We start from the raw sequence: 17,798 nt of genomic DNA, 5'->3' as shown, positions 1-17,798 counted from the left end.
CCCCCCCGCGCGGGCACGTCCCCGCCGCCGCGGCCGCCGGGCCCCGAGGCGCAGCCCCGCCGGCGGCGGCGGGCAGGGCTGAAGTCGCAGCGCTCCACGTGCGCCGCCAGCTCGTGCAGCGGGACCGAGCGGCCGCAACCGCGGGCGCGGTAGTCGCACTGGATGCGCAGCTTGTGGATGAGGCTGCGCAGAGGCAGCACCCGGCACAGCTTGCCCGGCGCCAGGGGCTGGCACTGCAGCGGGCACCGGCGCCGCCGCGCCACCCAGGGCAGCAGGCAGCTGGCGCAGAAGACGTGTCCGCACGGCGTGCACAGGGGCTCCTCCAGCACCTGGCCGCACAGCTTGCACTCGAAATCCGGGTCCACCGCTTCGGCGAAGCGCTCCAGGGCAAAGCCTACGATCGGGAGGGGGAGAAGGGGGAACGAATCGGAGTCCACCTTCTCCAAGCCCCCGGTCTCCTCCGGCCTACCCCTGGGACGGCTTTCCCGCGGCAGGGGCCACGGCTAGTCGGAGGGCAAGAGGAGAAGGGTGGGGGGTTGTGATCCCTGAGTTTGTTTGGCTTGAAGTTTTCAGGCTCTGGCAGGGTCCCCTGACTCCGCCGTATTGACGCTAATAGACGCCACCTCAGTGACCCCCACCCCCGCCTCGTTCGCGGCTCTGCAATTTATATTCTTTCAAATTTTGTCCGCAGAGAGCTGAGGCCAGCTTACAATGGCCCTTGGGAAAGCTGTGTTTCCTTTGCCTGAACAGTGAACTTCAAGCAGTCCTCAGGCAGAGCTGATAATGAGCACAGCGCAGATGTTGCGAAGCAACTTTTAATTCCACCAGAATGTGAACTCTCGGGGGAGCGGGATTTTTGTCCATCGGTTTTCCGCGGAATTCTCATCGCCCCGCATCCAGTGGATCTTCAATAAATGTGTTTGAAATACATGCACTTCTGTTCTTTCATATCAGCCAACTACAAAATCACCAGATAAGTGGCTGCGACCTTAGGAAGTCACTCTGAGGTGTCTACAAGAGCCAGGCTTCTCAAATCAGGATCCAGAAATAAGGTGAGTGTAGCGAGGCGGGATGATGACTGACAGCCAAGATGGGGAAAAGGCCAGGTGCTCGCCCTAAGACACCTCCCTCCTAGAACTTGCAGGGCCATTCAAGGCCTCCTACCGTGTGAGGAGGCCAGGATTCTGTTACTAAGCAGCCTGACTCCAGATTCAATCACCACGCCATCCATCTTCTAATTCCACAGGTATTTGACCAGTGGGAATGGGAATGTGATCATCTGGGCACCTGGAAAGGAGAATTAAAGGAAAGGATTATGAAGGAAAGCCGTGAAATAACAAATCATATCTTATTTATCCTGAGTACACAGTTTAGATCAAAACTATCTAGGCAGCAAAAGATCAAAGTATGTAGCATGCCAGGCCCTCCTAAAAACGTACAGTAAGGGGATCCCCCAAGCCCTCCTTACTCACCTTCTTTCACCACCTTCTGAACCTTAGGTCTGCAAAGCAACCCCATCCCCTGGATACACACCACTTATTGCCATTATCCTGAAGCTACTTCCACATGCTAGGGATGGGCTTTCTAAATTAATCATTGATGATTCCTCACTGCCAGCTGAGTGTTGTTTCCTGAAAGCTGTGTACTTTTGTATTGCACCAAAGGCATCCATTGAAACACATGAAAAAGGCTCCAGGTTTTGTGCTTTAAATCCTTGGCGCTCACTGAAGAATTAGCAAAAGGCTAATTGTAGAGGCTACTGAGAACCTTCTGAGCCTTCTTTCCGGTTGAAAGATGAGATTTTATTAGAGCAGTTCAATAATGAGTGGGGATCCTGGAGTGGCTTGCCAGATATTTGATAGGCTTTTAAACGTGTTTAGAAAATAAGAGGCTGTGTTTCACATTTTATACATACAGATATAATAGCATTTGCCACAATGCTCCAAATTTCCACCTCCCCTGTGGCCAATCTTTTGCCAGGTAAATAAGCAAACAATAAATTCCTGAAGAAAAAAGAAATAATTTAACATTAACACCGTAAACATATTTTGGTAAATTGTAGAGACCATGTAAAGCAGAATGTTGCAGAATTTGTTTAAATAATTCTGGGCAGGAGGAATCGGTTTCATCTTTTTTTTTTTTTTTTTAAGTTATTGTAAAAGCTATGACTTTTAGCTATGATTTTATAGCTAGGCCTTGACATTGATTGTTTCACAATAAACATAATGGCAGTGAGAACATTTTACAGAGGGTAAAAAGATGGAATCCAAAAATATTTTATTGAGGTATTAGGAAAATGAGACTTGCAGTTACTTGAAAAGACTAAAATAAAGCAATAGTTATATGATGTCCTTGGTCCACCCATGCAACTCTTGTAGCAAAAGTAAGGAACATGAGCAGAGTATGGTATGAGTAATTCCAGAATGTATAACATTTTGATTGTTAAAGAGAAGATGGATTTCAAAAACCCTGTCCACAGAGAATAACAAGTTTAAAAATTAGAACATGCAAAGTGAGGCCAAGTAATGAAGTAGGCCAGAAGGGAGCTTAGGAAAATCTTTCACAGGAGAAAATGCAAGCTTCAGCACTTCCAAAATAGCGAAGTACCAGGAAAAACATTACAGGAGTCAAACACTAAGGGAATTGTCACACCCAAGTGAACCTCGTGGACTCTCCCCATCTGAAAATGTATGTGCGTGATAAATTTGTGATATCGCTTGAGCCAAACAGTATGATTTCAATTCCCAGACTATAAAAGGGTATTCTATATATTAGAAAAACTGTGGTATCTTGGAAAATTGTGATAGCTAGGTACATGGATTGAGGTAATTAGCTTAGATAAGCAAAAAAGCATTCGGAATAAGTTTGAAATATGCCCAAATATTTCAGCAAAAACAGATCGAGTAACATTTACATGTCTTTTGGCAGATGAGACAAATTAACACCTTGTATCATTAACTAGGGCATATCCTTGTTTTCACTGATGATAGCTCCTTTTAAGAATCTCTGGTTAGTGAAAGTTGCAGGCTGAACAGCAACATGAGGAAGAGCTGAAAGGCAGACCACTGTCTTCTTTCTTGTTGGGCAAGGCCAACTTCTAGCTGTCCTGAAAGTTGGGGCCAAGACCAGGCCTGTCACCTTTGATTCAAACTGGACCTGAGAATACATGCCAACCAAGAGACAAGAGAAGGACAGTTAATAATCTTAGTTCATCTTCAAGCCAACGACCATGGCATAACTCAAAATATCTACAAGTAGTCAGTACTTGATATTTTCAATGTAGGAACAAGTTTTTGCTTCAATCCACTGTTATGTATTCATGAAAACAGATAAAAAATTAACTTGCTATATTCCTTGGGCCAATTCCTAGCAATAAGGAAACTAGAATATACCTCTGGGTGTTTCCAGTGAGAGGAGGCAAGGTTCCAACCTACCTCTGAGTCATCCCTACTTCCAAGATGAATAGAGAATCTTAGAGCTACTGACTATCAAATGCTAACAGATCTAATATTGAAATACTATATTCTAAGACTCAGAAATTGTAATTAGGGAGGTGAAAAAGGAGAAAGAGATCATTTTTTCCCACCCCATCCATAGATAATACTTTATAGAAACTCATTCATAATTTATTCATGTTGTCTCATGTCTTTGATGAAGAATCATAAAATCAGGAAGAAATTTGGAGAAATTCTGAAGAAATCCAAAGAAATTTGTGCATCATTTATTATTTCATACATGTTCATATAGCATAAATTGGGGCTTTTAACATGAGAATAATTTTTAAATCTTCTATTATTAGAACTTGAAATCTCATCATTTATATATCATTTTCCCTGAATCCTGGTCATTTTTCATGAATTCGTATGATCATCTTAATCCTATGCATTTTTCCAAAGTGACCTAAATTCAAGCTGAGGTGAAATAAGATTACTCTGGTAGAAGAAGCAAAAATACCCAGCTAATTCAGGTCAAAATAGTGTCCGTGGAATACGTTTATCTGTGTTACCGAAGTTAACATTTATTTTTGTTCTTATCATGATATTTTTTTGTGTCATAATGTAGGATCAGAACTGAAAGCAGTAGCATAAATAAATGTGTTCATAAAGCATGAGATAATAAGATCAACTTGCCAGTATTTAAATATTCTGAAATTAAAAAGCAGTAATGTTTTTATTTATTTTTCAGAGAGAGCAAGACAGAGCATGAGCAGGGGAGGGGCAGAAAGAGAGAGAGACACAGAAGCAGAAGCAGGCTCCAGGCTCTGAGCTGTCAGCACAGAGCCCCACATGGAGCTCAAACCTATGAACTGTGAAATCATGACCTTAGCCAAAGTCAGATGCTTAACCGATTGAGCCACTCAGGCACCCCCTAAAATCTCTGAAATTGATAAAAAACATAAAAGATGCTAAGGTGACCCTTAAACAACATAGGAGTTAGGGGCTCCAACCCCCATACAGTTGAAAAGCCATATGTAACTTTTGACTCCAAATCAATTTTTTTTTTAATTTTTTAAAGTTTATTATTGAGAGACTGACAGAGACAGAGCATGAGCATGGGAGGGGCAGAGAGAGGAGGAGACACAGAATTTGAAGCAGGCTCCAGGTTCTGAGCTGTCAGCACAGAGCCCTATGCGGGGCTCAAACCCACCAACTGTGAGATCCATGACCTGAGCCAAAGTTGGACACCCAACCGACTGAGCCACCCAAGTGCCCCTGACTCCAAATAACTTAACTAATAGCCTACTGTTGACAGGAAGCTTTACCAGTAAAATAAACAGTTAATTAACACAGATTTCATATATGGTGTTCTTGTAATAAGTAAGCTAGAGAAAAGAAAATGTTATTAAGAAAATCATAAGGAATAGAAAATACATTTACAGTCCTGCACATATAAGTGGACCCATGCAATTCAAACCCATGTTATTCAAGGGTCAAGTATATTTGAAAGCTTATTGAAACAAGATTTTTAAAGATAAACTGATAACATTAAGCCAGAGAAGAACCCTTTTGGTTATGAGTTTTACTCTTGGGAAAATACACAGTTAAACCCAGAAAACATAAAGCAATGTCCATCCTTAATAACCCCTGTTTGTTGACATGTAATCCATTAGGAGTTATTTGCTATTATTTTGCTTTTTAATGATCTTTGGGCAAAATGAAGACTTAGAAGGTTTATCATGACAGTACCAAATGTCATTTTTAAGAAAAATACGAGTGAAACTGTTATGTACCCCCCAAATACAGTAATTTTACAGTCTCTGTAGGAATGAATTGTCAGACAAAGCACAAGGAAGACTTTGAAGAAAACCAAGTTAAAGCGAGATATAAAGTTAAAAATTATGGCAACTTCCAAATCAACTATGGACTGGTTTTCTAAAGTCCCTGAGACATTACTGAGGGTAACATTATCCTGTGTGAGAGGTCTGTTGTGAGAGATGCTTTGTACAGGAAGGCATATTAAATCCTGTATCTAATTAAGCTTGATTTTGTGCTATATTTTTGTGGATCACAGTCACTAACAAAGAAGGAAGGTATCAAGAACAACTATAATAGCTGTTATGTAATAACTCTTCACTCTGTGATAGACACAGCAGTATGCTCGTCGCATGTGCAATTTCATTCAACTCTCCAGTGGTCATTTTGGGTAGATACTCTTATTATCCCCACAATTTGCCCAAGTTTACACAAATTGAAAGTGAAAGAACCTGGGATGAAACCAAAATCTGCCTCTTTAAAGAGCTCTCACTGTTAAATACTGTACTGTAAGAATTTGTTTTCCCCCTATCTACTACAGAATCATTTTAGGATAAAAAGTACTATCAAAACTGATATGTGAATGGAAGCTATAAATTACATCTGTTTGATTTCCATTGTTTAAAGGCTACCACCGCTTTTCTGCCTTTCTCCAAGGAGGAAAATTCTAGCATCATATTTATTAGAAGTCTTTGAATAATTGATATGAATGAGAATATTGACCCTATAGATTGTTCCTTGAAATGCCAATGGGGTTGTATTTTTAGATTATTTTGTCTATATAAATGATCTCAAATAACTGAGAGTTTTCTCTATGATAGACTAATTACCTCAATTCCTTGAGTCCTGGCTTAATATATCAATCACAATGCATTTTTGTTGAAACCTTATTTTGTGTTTACTTCAATGAATATTTTACTGTCTTCTGGATGTTTCTCAAAAATTCCAGAGATTTAAACAAATTTTTGAACACAGTGAGTTCATTAAATCAACTTGTGGCTTAGTGAAAGCCAACACATTACCAGTCAAAATATCTGTAGTATGTTTTGAATGTTTTAGTAACCATTTATAATTATAGTACAATAAATATGATCATATACTACAGCATAATATATGAAGCAAGTTTAAATTCTAAGCAAATAATAACAATAAGGAGAATAATAATTACTCCTACCTCATTGGATTGTTGTGAGATTGGGTTAATAAATGTAACATAGAACCTTGAAGCATAGTTAGTATTATATATGTTTTTGCCCTCATTATTGCACTCCAGAACTATTTTATCGAATTACACAGAGAGCAGCGTGTGAGTACATGCCCCACCACACTGAATGTTCTCCCTCCAAAAAAAAAGAAAAAAAAAAAAAAGATCTCACCATGTTATTTTAATTTGCACTTCTTTGTTTGCCAGTGGAATTGAATGTTAATTGACCACATGTATTTCTTCCTGGGATTATTCTTCACATTTTTATCATAATACTTGAGCTTTTTTGTAACATATGAGTCTATATATATTAAGAATTCTATTTTTTATCAGCCTGTATAACATTGTTAAGTTCTGTTTATGATCATCTATCTTTGAAAGCTGAGGAAAGAAGAACATATATTTTTCTTTGTAAGAGGTTATCAGTTGTCACTATCTTGTTTTGAGAAGAGCACAAATGAGTCTTTGTTTTGTATATATTCTACCACATCTATTAAATAAATATGTATTTCTTGTTATGTGCCTAGAGAGGAGAGTGTACCACTGAAAGCAACTTTGAACATGAGCTAAGGAAACCACTTTCTTCCTTCTGGAGTTTTCTATCTGGATTATTGAAACCCCCAAGAGCAAACTTTTATCTATGCTGCAAATCTTGCTCACCGGTTTTGTGATATCATTTGCCTTTATGTGATATGTGTTCTGCTAAAACCGTACTTTTTAGGAAGAACATTTTCTACACAATGTTGTATTCACCATGTAGTATTCAGCAAATGTTTCTTTAATGTTAAATAAATATGATAGTTTAAATTATGTGCAATTTTGGTTCATAGTTAAGGTTATAACTAAAGTATTCATTTGCGGAGTCGTCCCACGACTGCACACCAAGTTTCTGATTGTAATAGAGAGGTTGATTAATTCCACTCATGTACTTCTTGCCCCCCTCCTAGCTCCATGTTGCTTGCTCCCATCAGATCCATAATCACCATCCAAGTTATAAGCCCTTTGGATTCACTATTTTCCCTCAATCTTTTCTGACTCAGTTCGTTTCTTTTTTAAAAAAATTTTGATCATACTTGCTTATCTTTTTAACCCTGTTTTCAGCTGCTCTCACAGTGCACTCCTGTGTAATCCTCTTCTGTTTCCAGGAATCTTTCTCATACATTCAAACTTTCCTAGGAAAACATTTTAGCGTCTATCATTCCAACTAAACCTGATTTTCCTGTGGCAACTAAATTCTCCCTCAAGAAACTCAGAAAAAAACAAAGTAGTTCATTCACCCATTCATTAAAATCTCAGAGCTAGAAAAAGGGATGACATTTATTCATGGTCTGCTTACAGACACATGACTATAATTATCAACAGCCCACCTCACCAAAAATTCAACTCATGCTGATCTAAACAATAGGTTGGAATCTATAGGTCATGATCTCACAGTTGGTGAGTTCTAGCCCCACGTCAGGCTCTGCACTGACAGCTGCAGAGACTGCTTGGGATTCTCTGTCCTTCTCTCTCTCTATCTCTCTGCCCTTCTACCACTGCGTTTCTCATTCTCTCAAAAATAAATAAATAAATATTTTAAAAATTTTATAAAAAGTAGGTTGGAGTTTAGAGCTGGGTTAGGTTTTGGTTCATCCAGTGGCTTCAGGATGCCCTCAGTGACTCAGGTTGTGCCCTTTTATGACCCTCGCTGGCCTTTAGGGCTGGTTCTCCTCATGGCTGAAGGATGGTTGCCAGTAACTTTCAGTATTCTGTGCTTCCTCATACATGCTGAGTGGTCAAGGAGGTAGTTTTTCCCAGAAAAGCAAGCATAGAACTTCTCCAGAATCCATCTCCCCACCGTCCCCCGCAAATTCTTGACTCTCGTTGTCCATAATTGCCCGATTGAGCATTACAGAACCAGTCACCAGAAAAGGTCATATCATTACGCTGGTTGACTCAGACTAGCGAGGACCCATACCTGGAGCAGGGGATGTGTCAGCCTCCCCTGGGTGAAGAGGGTTCTGACATAAATATCTGAACAAAAGTACAGTCCTCTTTGGAAAAAGAACAGATTATAATTAACTGACTGTTTACTATGTTCCAGAAGCTGTCCTAAGCTTTAAAGGTATCTTAGTCATTTACAAGTCAGAACAACTCTAGGGGGTAGGTATTGTTATTCTCATCCTCTTTGTTTTACGGATAAGGAAACTGAGACCTAGAGAGTTTGAGTGACTTCTCTAGGTTATGGAGTTCTTAAGTGGAAACACTGGGACTTATACTTGGACATCAGGCTTTAGAGACTCTGTTCTTTTTTTTTTTTTTTTTTTTTTTTTTTGTTTTTGAGAGAAAACTTTTATTTATTTTGAGAGAGAGAGAGAGAGAGAGAGAGAGAGAGAGAGAGACTGTGCAAGTGCGAGCAGGGGAGGGGCAGAGAGAGAGGGGAAGAGACAATCCCAAGCAGACTCCTCACTGTCAGTGCGGAGCCCAACAGAGGGCTCTAACCCAGGAACCAGGAGATCATAACCTGAGCCAAAACCAAGAGTCAGATGCTTAACCAAACGAGCCACCCAGGTGTCCCTTACAGACTCTGTTCTAAACCACTAAACCAAACTGTCTTTATGGTCTTCACTACACCACTTTTTTTTTTAAGTCCCTGGTGAGGATTAAGACTTTGTAGTTAATGTAGTCCTTGACCTGAATCCTAGCTCCTTTATATATACCAGCTATGCAGTCTTGTGGGAAATGACTTAACCTTTCTGAATATTAATTTCTGTACCTCTAAAATGAGCAAAATACTGACTATTACACAATGATTATGTGAAGAGTAATAAAATAGTGCTTACTCCTCTGACACAGAGGAGGTATTTAATAAATGGCAGCTCTTGTAATTTTCTCTGGGGAAACTTAATTTATGTTGGGACATTTGTAAATGTAAAATGTAACAGTCATAAATTTTTGGTTATTCTATAAATCATATTATATCATTTATAATCCCTGTTAAAACGCTATGAAATATAATTCATGCAAAATGTTTTTCCCAAAATCTGACCCAAATCAATAAATGTGGATAAAACTATATGCTTCATGCACCATTTCTCAAAAATGATGTTTTTCAGTTAGCCTAAAAGAGTGTTGTTTTTAGAAGTGACTTAAACATTAGATTTCTTTTTGACTTTTCTCACTTATATAATTTAACCTGCCCCTGAATTTTGGCACATTATAAGATTTTCAAATTAATGTGCATCTTGCCAAAATACTAAGAAATACAAGCCAACAAATCTGGAGAACAATCTGGCAGCGCTTATGCCCTGGCAAACCTCTCCTGGGAGCCTCTTCCACGAGTTGATACTGTGGGTATAGTGCAGCTTTGTCTGGGGACCAGGGAGTTATGGGAAACATAGGTAATCATCTCTAGGAGAGAGATGAAAAAGTGGGGTAGAAATAGCTTATGGGCTGGGGCGCCTGGGTAGCTCAGGCACTTAAGCCTCTGACTCTTGGTTTCAGCTCAGGGCATGATTTCGTGGTTCCTGGGTTCGAGCCCCACGTTGGGTTCCACTCTGAGAGTTCAGAATCTGCTTGGGACTCTCTCTCTCTCTCTCTCTCTCTCCCTGCCCCCTGTTCTCTCTAAATAAATAAATAAACATTAAGAAAAAAAAAAAAAGAAGAAGAAGAAATAGCCTATGGGCTATGCAGTGACCAAAAGCAATTATCTACATATACCTATAGCATACAGCTGAGTGCAAAGTCACATATTGAGTTAAAAAACTAACCATAAGAGGGGTACCTGGGTGTCTCAGTGGGTTAAGCTTCTGACTTCAGCTCAGGTCATGGCCTCACAGTTCCTGGGTTGGAGTCCCACATCAGGCTCTGTGCTGACAGCTCAGAGGCTGGAGCCTGCCTCTGATTCTGTTTCCCTCTCTCTCTGCCCCTCCTCCACTTGCACTCTGTCTCTCAAAAATAAATAAATGCTAAAAAAAAAACTATAGCAGAATACCATTTTTTATAAATTAAAACCAGATACATTCATAAAATAACTACGCACATTTTTCAAGGATACCTATATATCCAAAAACACGTATTAAATGCATTAGAGCAGGTGACTAAGGAAGGAAAGAAATGATAGTGGGGAATGGGAATGAAAACAACAGAAACAAAAACAAGGAGGAGGAGAAAAAAAAAACCCAAAATTGCACAGATTAATGATGATGGTGTATCATGAATCCAGGTTTATGATTAATTCAAATCTCTGTTTCCAATGAAAACAGAAGTATGAGAGAGAAGTAATTAAAGGAAGGGGAATAGAAGGGAAGGGAGGGGAGGGGAGATGGGACGGGAGGAAAAAGAAAAGATAAAAACACAGGGAGGCCTTACTTCATGCGTATCCATTTAACAACTTCTCTTTTAATCTTTTCATAGTAGTTCTAATTCAATTTGCATGCCTACATATCACCAAAGCATATTTCCCAAAGATGACTGCATTAATTATACCTACTTCCAGTAGATTCATACAATGACTGTAGAGACATTTAGGTATTAAATTGATTGATTTAATCCATACTTAAATTAAAACCAAGAAAAGCAAAGCTCTTTACCTGGCTTTGTCCTCTATTAAGTCAGCTGAACATTTGCTATAAGAGGATAGTTTCTACAGCTATCTATCAGTCCAATTTTTCATAGCCAGAGAGAGTTCCTAAATAATAAAAGTAGAGTGTGTTCATGTGTGCATACTTGCAGTGGTGCACAAAAATTATATAAATCATTTCTCTCTGTTGACTTTTCTACTATGGGTAGTATAGCTAAATAAAAGGCATACATAAAACGTTAAGAGAAGCTGAGAGAGAAAGACAGAACACAGATATACAGAACATCACTGTGGGCTGTGGAGATGCCCTAAGCTTCCAAGCTCCAGGGCAGAACCTGGGGAATTTGGGGTGGGGGGGGGAAGAGTAAAAGGAGAGAGGATAGACAAGGTGGAGAATTGGCTTCCACACAAATACTGTAAGAGTTCACCCTGCCCCAAGGCTTCCTAAGTTATCTAGCCCTAGTGTCCAGTACAGATATTGGGAAATAAGTAGATTATTGTCATACCTGATTTAATTGTGCTTCACAGATAGTATGTTTTCTATTAATTGCAGGTTTGTGGCAATCCTGCATTGAGAAAGTTTATTGGTGCCTTTTTCCAACGGCATGTACTCACTTCATGACTCTGTGTCACATTTTGATAATTCTCCCATATTTCAAACTTTTTAATTATTATTATATTTGTTATGGTGATCTGTGATCAGCGATTATGACTCACTGAAAGCTCAGATGATGATTAATATTTTTTGCAATGAAGTATTTTAATTAAAGAATGCACATTTTTTAGGCACAATGCTATTGCACACTTAATAGACTGCAGAATGTTGTAAACATAACTTTTATATGCACCGGAAAACCAAAAAAATTATTTGACTGGCTTTATTGTGATATTCACTTGATTGTAGTGGTCTGGAACCAAATCCTCAATAGCTCCAAGGTATGTGTGTGTTCAGGAAGTGATGTTAGGAAAATCACTTACATATTTGGAGCAAAATCCATCTCAATTTTGACCAATCTCCTTTTGCTTGGTTAAGTCCCACATATATTAAATGATTAAATATTGAAATTTCTGGAAACCAATCTGAAGAAACTAGAGGAAAATTACAGTAGGTTTGGCTACGTTACTTTTAAGACTTTTGTATATTAATGATAAAATAAAAGCAAAAGTAAGTATTAAGTGTGCAGTTTATATCTGTAGGACAAATATTAAAATCCCAACAAAGAAATGAGCAAAGAGCATTTACAGGAGAGACAAGAAACAATTAAGGAATAAACAAACAACAGGTTAATTTCATTGAGTCAAAGACATGCTAAATAAACGAGCAACAAGGAACAGTATTTACCTAATAATTAACAAAGGTTAATTTGTGATCGAGAGTATAGATGTCTAGATACCTGTGTGTATTTGTATGTGTGAAGGTCTCTCTCTCTACTACGTCGGTGTGTTCATTAGTGGATTTCATATTCCCTATTGTGGAAAAACATTACCTTTGAGAATGTAAGAATTATTTTATAAGTTTATTTTTTATTCAAAATTTTATGTATTTATCTTATACAATAAGAAAGAATCTAATCAACCTAGACATATATAGTCACATGATTTATCACAAAGTTTACACTACCGTACAATGTGAAAGAGTGTCTTTCTTATTAGATCATTCTGGGTCTGTTTGTTAGGAATATGGAACAATATCATGATCCGTATCTCATACAATACACAATGTTTCAAGTGTGAAAGTGTTCAAAAGGTAAAAAAAAATAGGTATTTTACATATAAAAGATAAAACAATAAAGATCTTAGGAAAAAACAGAACATCTCATTATATTGGAATAGGCTAAAATTTGTTAAACAAGATACAAAAAGTGATAAGTATAAAATTTTTAAATGATAAATTGGGTGGTCACTGGAAGGGTATGTGGATTCATAGGTTTGGCTTCAAAATTAGATAACCTTTTTTTTTTTTAATGTTTGTTTATTTATTTTGAAAGAAAGAGAGGGAGAAAGAGAGTGTGAGTGAATGGTGGAGGGGCAGAGAGAGGGAGAGACAGAATCCCAAGCAGGCTCCATGCTCAACACAAAGCCCAATGCAGGGCTTGATCACACAGTTCATGAGATCATGCCCAGAGCTGAAATCAAGAGTTGGGAGCTTAACCAACTGAGCCACCCAGGTGCCCCTCAAACATTATAAAATCTAAAGCATGTTTGCATATCAATTAGTATGATCCTTTAGAGACAGAGAATGTGATAATGTAGGAAAGAGAAAGCACCAAAGGAGTGTGTATTCATGCCCTTGACTGCTGGCTGTCCTAGAGAGTTGCTTCTAAGCAACAGAATGAGATCAAGGTGATGGGTTGTCATTTACATGATTATGTTACATAACATCGTGACTTCTGTTTTGCTAGCAGACTCTCTCTCTCTCTCTGGCTTTGATAGAGCAATTGCCATACTGGGGAGATCCACGTGGCGGGGGTCTGAAGATGGATTCTGTCCAAGAGTCAGCAAGGAACTGAGTCTTGTAGTCTGACAGCCCTAAAGGAACTCATTTCTGCCTATAGCAGGATCTTGGAAAAAGTGACCTTGGAAACACATCCTTTCCCATTTGAGTCTTCAGATGAGCCCTCAATTCTGGGTAACACCTAGATTACAGCTTTGGGAAAAACCCTGAAGCAGAGACCCAGTTGGCACATGCCTGGATATCCAATGCATAGAAACTGTGAGATAATAAATGTATGCTGTTAAGCTGTCAGGTTTGGGAGTGATTTGTTACATAGCAATAGATAACTAATACAATAGTAAAGAATTTGGGAAGGTAAGTGAGGACCTTCAAGAGAACATCAAGAGTGCAAGTGCTTGGATAGAAGCAGAGAGCTATTAGAATAACAAAGGAAAATTTTCAAAAATGTGATACTACACAAATTGGTAAATTTGGAAATGGAACAATAAAGGGGCTCCTATTTCATTGTTTGTTTTCTTTAAAAAAAAACTTATTTATTTATTTTGGGAGAGAGACACTGTGTGCAAGCAGGGAAGGGGCAGAGAGAGAGAAGAGAGAAAATTCCAAATAAGCTCCATACTATTCGGGGCTTGATCTCACCAACTAAATCTTGAGATTGACCTGAGCCAAAATCAACAGTTCGATGCTTAACATACTGAGCCACCCAGTTGCCTCTAATTGCATGTTTTCTAAATAAAATATTCAGCAATGTAATCTAATGAGAGTAAGGACAAGGAAGGGTGCAGGTATATACCAGTTTGAGGAGAAAGGAGAATGTTTGCAATAGTGATTGTGGACAATGGAGAAGCAAATATCCTGGGCAAGTGTGGTGGGTGTTCAAATTAAGTATAGCTCAGGGAGTGAGAACACAGACTGTAGAGCCAGACCACCTACATTGGTGTCCTAGGACTGTCCCAGGAAATTACCATAAACTGGATGATTTACAAAAGAATTTTATTCTCTCACAGTTCTGGAGCCCAGAAGTTCAAATCGAAGTGTGGGCAGGACCATCTCCCCCTGAAACCTCTAAGGAAGATTTCTTCTTTGTCTCTTCCTGCATCAGGTGACTATAGCCAATCCTGGGCTATGCCTGCATCACTCCAACCTCTGTCTCCGTGGTCATATTGCCTCTTCCTCTTATCTTTCTCTGCTCTGTGTGGCTCATATATGAACACTTGTCATTGGAGTTAGGGTCCTCCTGGATAATCCACATAATCTCATCTCAAGATCGTTTGTTTTTTTTGTGGTGTTATGAAAATCATTTATTTGAAATACATGAGCAAAGTAAAGTGGAACATTTAGAAATGATCAGAATGGTGGACATATTTCAAATACTTAGTTCTCTATGGAGTAAATAACTTTGGACCTAACTTCTAGAGAATTTTTCATTCTTTTAATAATAAAATATTGAACAAACTCAAATATTGTAGTAGAGAACATAATTACGGTTTTCAAAGCATTGATCAATATCATTTATATGGGTTGTGTTATTATTTGTATTATTTTTTCAATGTTATGTTGTCTATCAGAGTTGGTTCTTTATTTTAATGTATTTTTTATGTTTAAAGTTTTTATTTAGGGGCTCCTGGGTGGCTCAGTTGGTTAAGCATCCGACTTTGGCTCAGGTCATGATCTCATGGTTTGTGAGTTCAAGCCCCGCATCGGGCTCCGTGCTGACAGCTCGGAGCCTAGAGCCTGATTCAGATTCTGTGTCTCCCTCTCTCTCTCTCTCTGACCCTCCCTCGCTCACACTCTGTCTCTCGCTCTTGCTGTCTCAAAAATAAATAAACATTAAACATTAAAAAAAAAATAAAGTTTTTATTTAAATTCTAGTTAGTTAACATATAATGCAATATTAATTTCAGGAGTAAAATCCAGTGATTAATCACTTACATACATCACCCAGTCCTCATCACAAGTGCCCTCCTTAATACCCATCATCCATTTGGCCTATTCCCCCATCTACCTCCCCTCATCTCAAGATCTTTAACTTCAGTACCTCTACAAAAACCCTTTTTTCAAGCAAGGTTATATTCATAAGTTCTGAGTGTTAGGATGTGGCTATGTATTTTTTGCAAGCCACCATTCAGCCCCTATGCCATCTATTTTTAAATCACGGTTCAGCCATCTCCTTAAGTGTGTCCTTCAGCATGTCATTTCACTTCCACATGCCTTAGTTTGTTCATATGTAACAAAGAGGTTTATGAGAGGGATATCAGATGAGGTAGTATATATGCAAAGTGTTTGGTTAATTGTTCTTTTTATGTAAATATTAGTTATTACTAAGTCATGATAAGAAATGTGGACACATTTACAATGGGAAAAATCACATAGAAAGGCAAGCTATTACTAAAATATAATTTCCTCTCTTTTACAATAGTTTATGTGGCCCTTTTACATTATCTCTGCTGACACTCCAACTCTGGGCTTGACCACAGTAAATGATTCTCAAAGAGGTATGGTCATACATTAGCAAAGTGTGCAGTTTTGCATGTATTGTAATTTAAAAAGAACTATTATAAAGGCCTCCCTTATCAAAAAGTGTTCCTTATCAAACAGGTACTCCAAGGATTACTATATATTTATCTTTGTTGTTTTTGTTGTTGTTATCAGAGCAACAACAGAACTCTCCAGTAAATGTCCCAAGGAGAGAAAAAGAGGAGCAAGAAGTCATATTTCTAAAGAAGCATATTTACAAACATTAAGTAATTTTGTCCCAATCTAAATATGACTTTCATCATGTAAGCCCTACCACGTGGTTTATCATCTGAGGAAAACTTGTCATCTAAGGAAAAAACTGAGTGGGAAAAATTTCAAACTTCCTTGGAAATGCTCAGGGCTTAAAACAGCAACATCGCCTCCCTATTTTTCCTCTGCACCTATGCTGTATATGAAATAGATTTAGAAGTTGTCAGGTGCTCTGAGTAGGAGGTTACAGAAAGTTAGATGAGCAGAGAGATAATAACGGTTGCCATGGAGGAGGGATAGGTGACCCTGAAACAGAGACTATAGGGCAGGCAGCCCAAACATGGGGTGAGTGGGACCAAGAAGGAATAGTTCTGACTATTTGTAGTACTTAAAAGAGCTGAACAAGAGGGAGGAACATCAAGCTGAGGGTGACCAATCAGACGGGGACTGAGTGCTTTCAGTTTTAAAACTGGGACAACCCAGGGAAAACAAAACAGAACAAAACAAAACAACAACAACAACAACAACAAAACAGAATGAGTTACTTTCCCTACAAGGCCTTAACTGTGCTAAAATTTGGCCATAAGTTCTACAGACTCATATTTCAGTGACAGGTACCAGCAGGTACCCAGTGGATACCTATGAATCTGAGGCCTACACCCTGCTCTATTTTCACTTGGCCTTATAAACTTGATCTCTATATATGGAGGTGCCATCTTAAAAGGAAGAGTGAAGGGAACAAGTTCTAGGTGGGGATGGGTTGATGAAGAAGCTCTTAAATGCTAACCATTTACATAAAAGACATTGATTTTATGAACCCCCCACCTCCAAAAAAACAAAACAAAACAAAACAAAACAAAGCAGTCTAAACCAAAGGAAAGTACTTTTAATTGATAAGCTTATGTCCTTCCTCCTTTTAGCATGGTGGGATCCAGGGTCAGGAGCAAGAAGAGGTCTGATGTAGAACATGGAGGAGCTATAATCTTATGCACCTCTAAGATGGAGTGTATATGACTTTGACACTGTCACACCAGTGTGGTAGCTTTATAGGGTGTCAGTTTAGCTAAGCTGGATTAATGTTTTGAGAATTCTTTTCCCTGCATGGGTTTGGATTAGGACAGATCACGAGTGTAACTTGTGCAAACTTTGGAAGGCAGCCATATTTACGCTGGGAAGTTTCATGTAGGCTCAGATGCTGATCACATGGTGTCCTAATTCTGCCGGCTCAGCTTGTTCACAACAACAGCTCAAGGTCAACAGCTCCTGCAGCTCTCACTGGAGCCTCCACTGGCATCTCCAGTTCTGGGCTGGTTTCATGTACAGCTGCATGACAGCGACTGCTCAGCATCTTCAAAGTTGGAGGCTTAGAGATCCTGATACATGGATACAAGTGCTAGAGAAAGACAGAAGTAGGGCCCAGTGTGGCCTCATGGATTCCAGCTCATCTCTGTAGGCTGCAATTTGTCCTTGGTCCCCACACTTCACATCCATCTTCACTTTGCTGCTGGCCTTGCCCACTTTAGGCACAACTCCAGATATAGGAGCAACACACTTGAACAGACTGCCCGACCAATCATACAAGGTCTAATCACCATAATA

The 17,798-nt window shown here is 39.0% G+C and overlaps 1 long non-coding RNA gene across 1 annotated transcript; it reads right to left on the bottom strand.

Moving 5' to 3' along the window:
- Window positions 1-601: 601 nt before the first annotated feature.
- Window positions 602-7,834, bottom strand: LOC125918969 (uncharacterized). Its single transcript, XR_007456642.1, has 3 exons — window positions 7,530-7,834; window positions 2,946-3,156; window positions 602-1,287 (listed from the first exon to the last, which is right to left on the bottom strand). It is a non-coding gene; the product is annotated as an uncharacterized LOC125918969 (long non-coding RNA).
- Between the last annotated feature and the right edge of the window lie 9,964 nt (window positions 7,835-17,798).

The sequence above is a fragment of the Panthera uncia genome, chromosome B4 (assembly GCF_023721935.1).
Source record: "Panthera uncia isolate 11264 chromosome B4, Puncia_PCG_1.0, whole genome shotgun sequence".
Taxonomy (NCBI): domain Eukaryota; kingdom Metazoa; phylum Chordata; class Mammalia; order Carnivora; family Felidae; genus Panthera; species Panthera uncia.
This window is presented reverse-complemented; position numbering and strand designations above follow the sequence as displayed.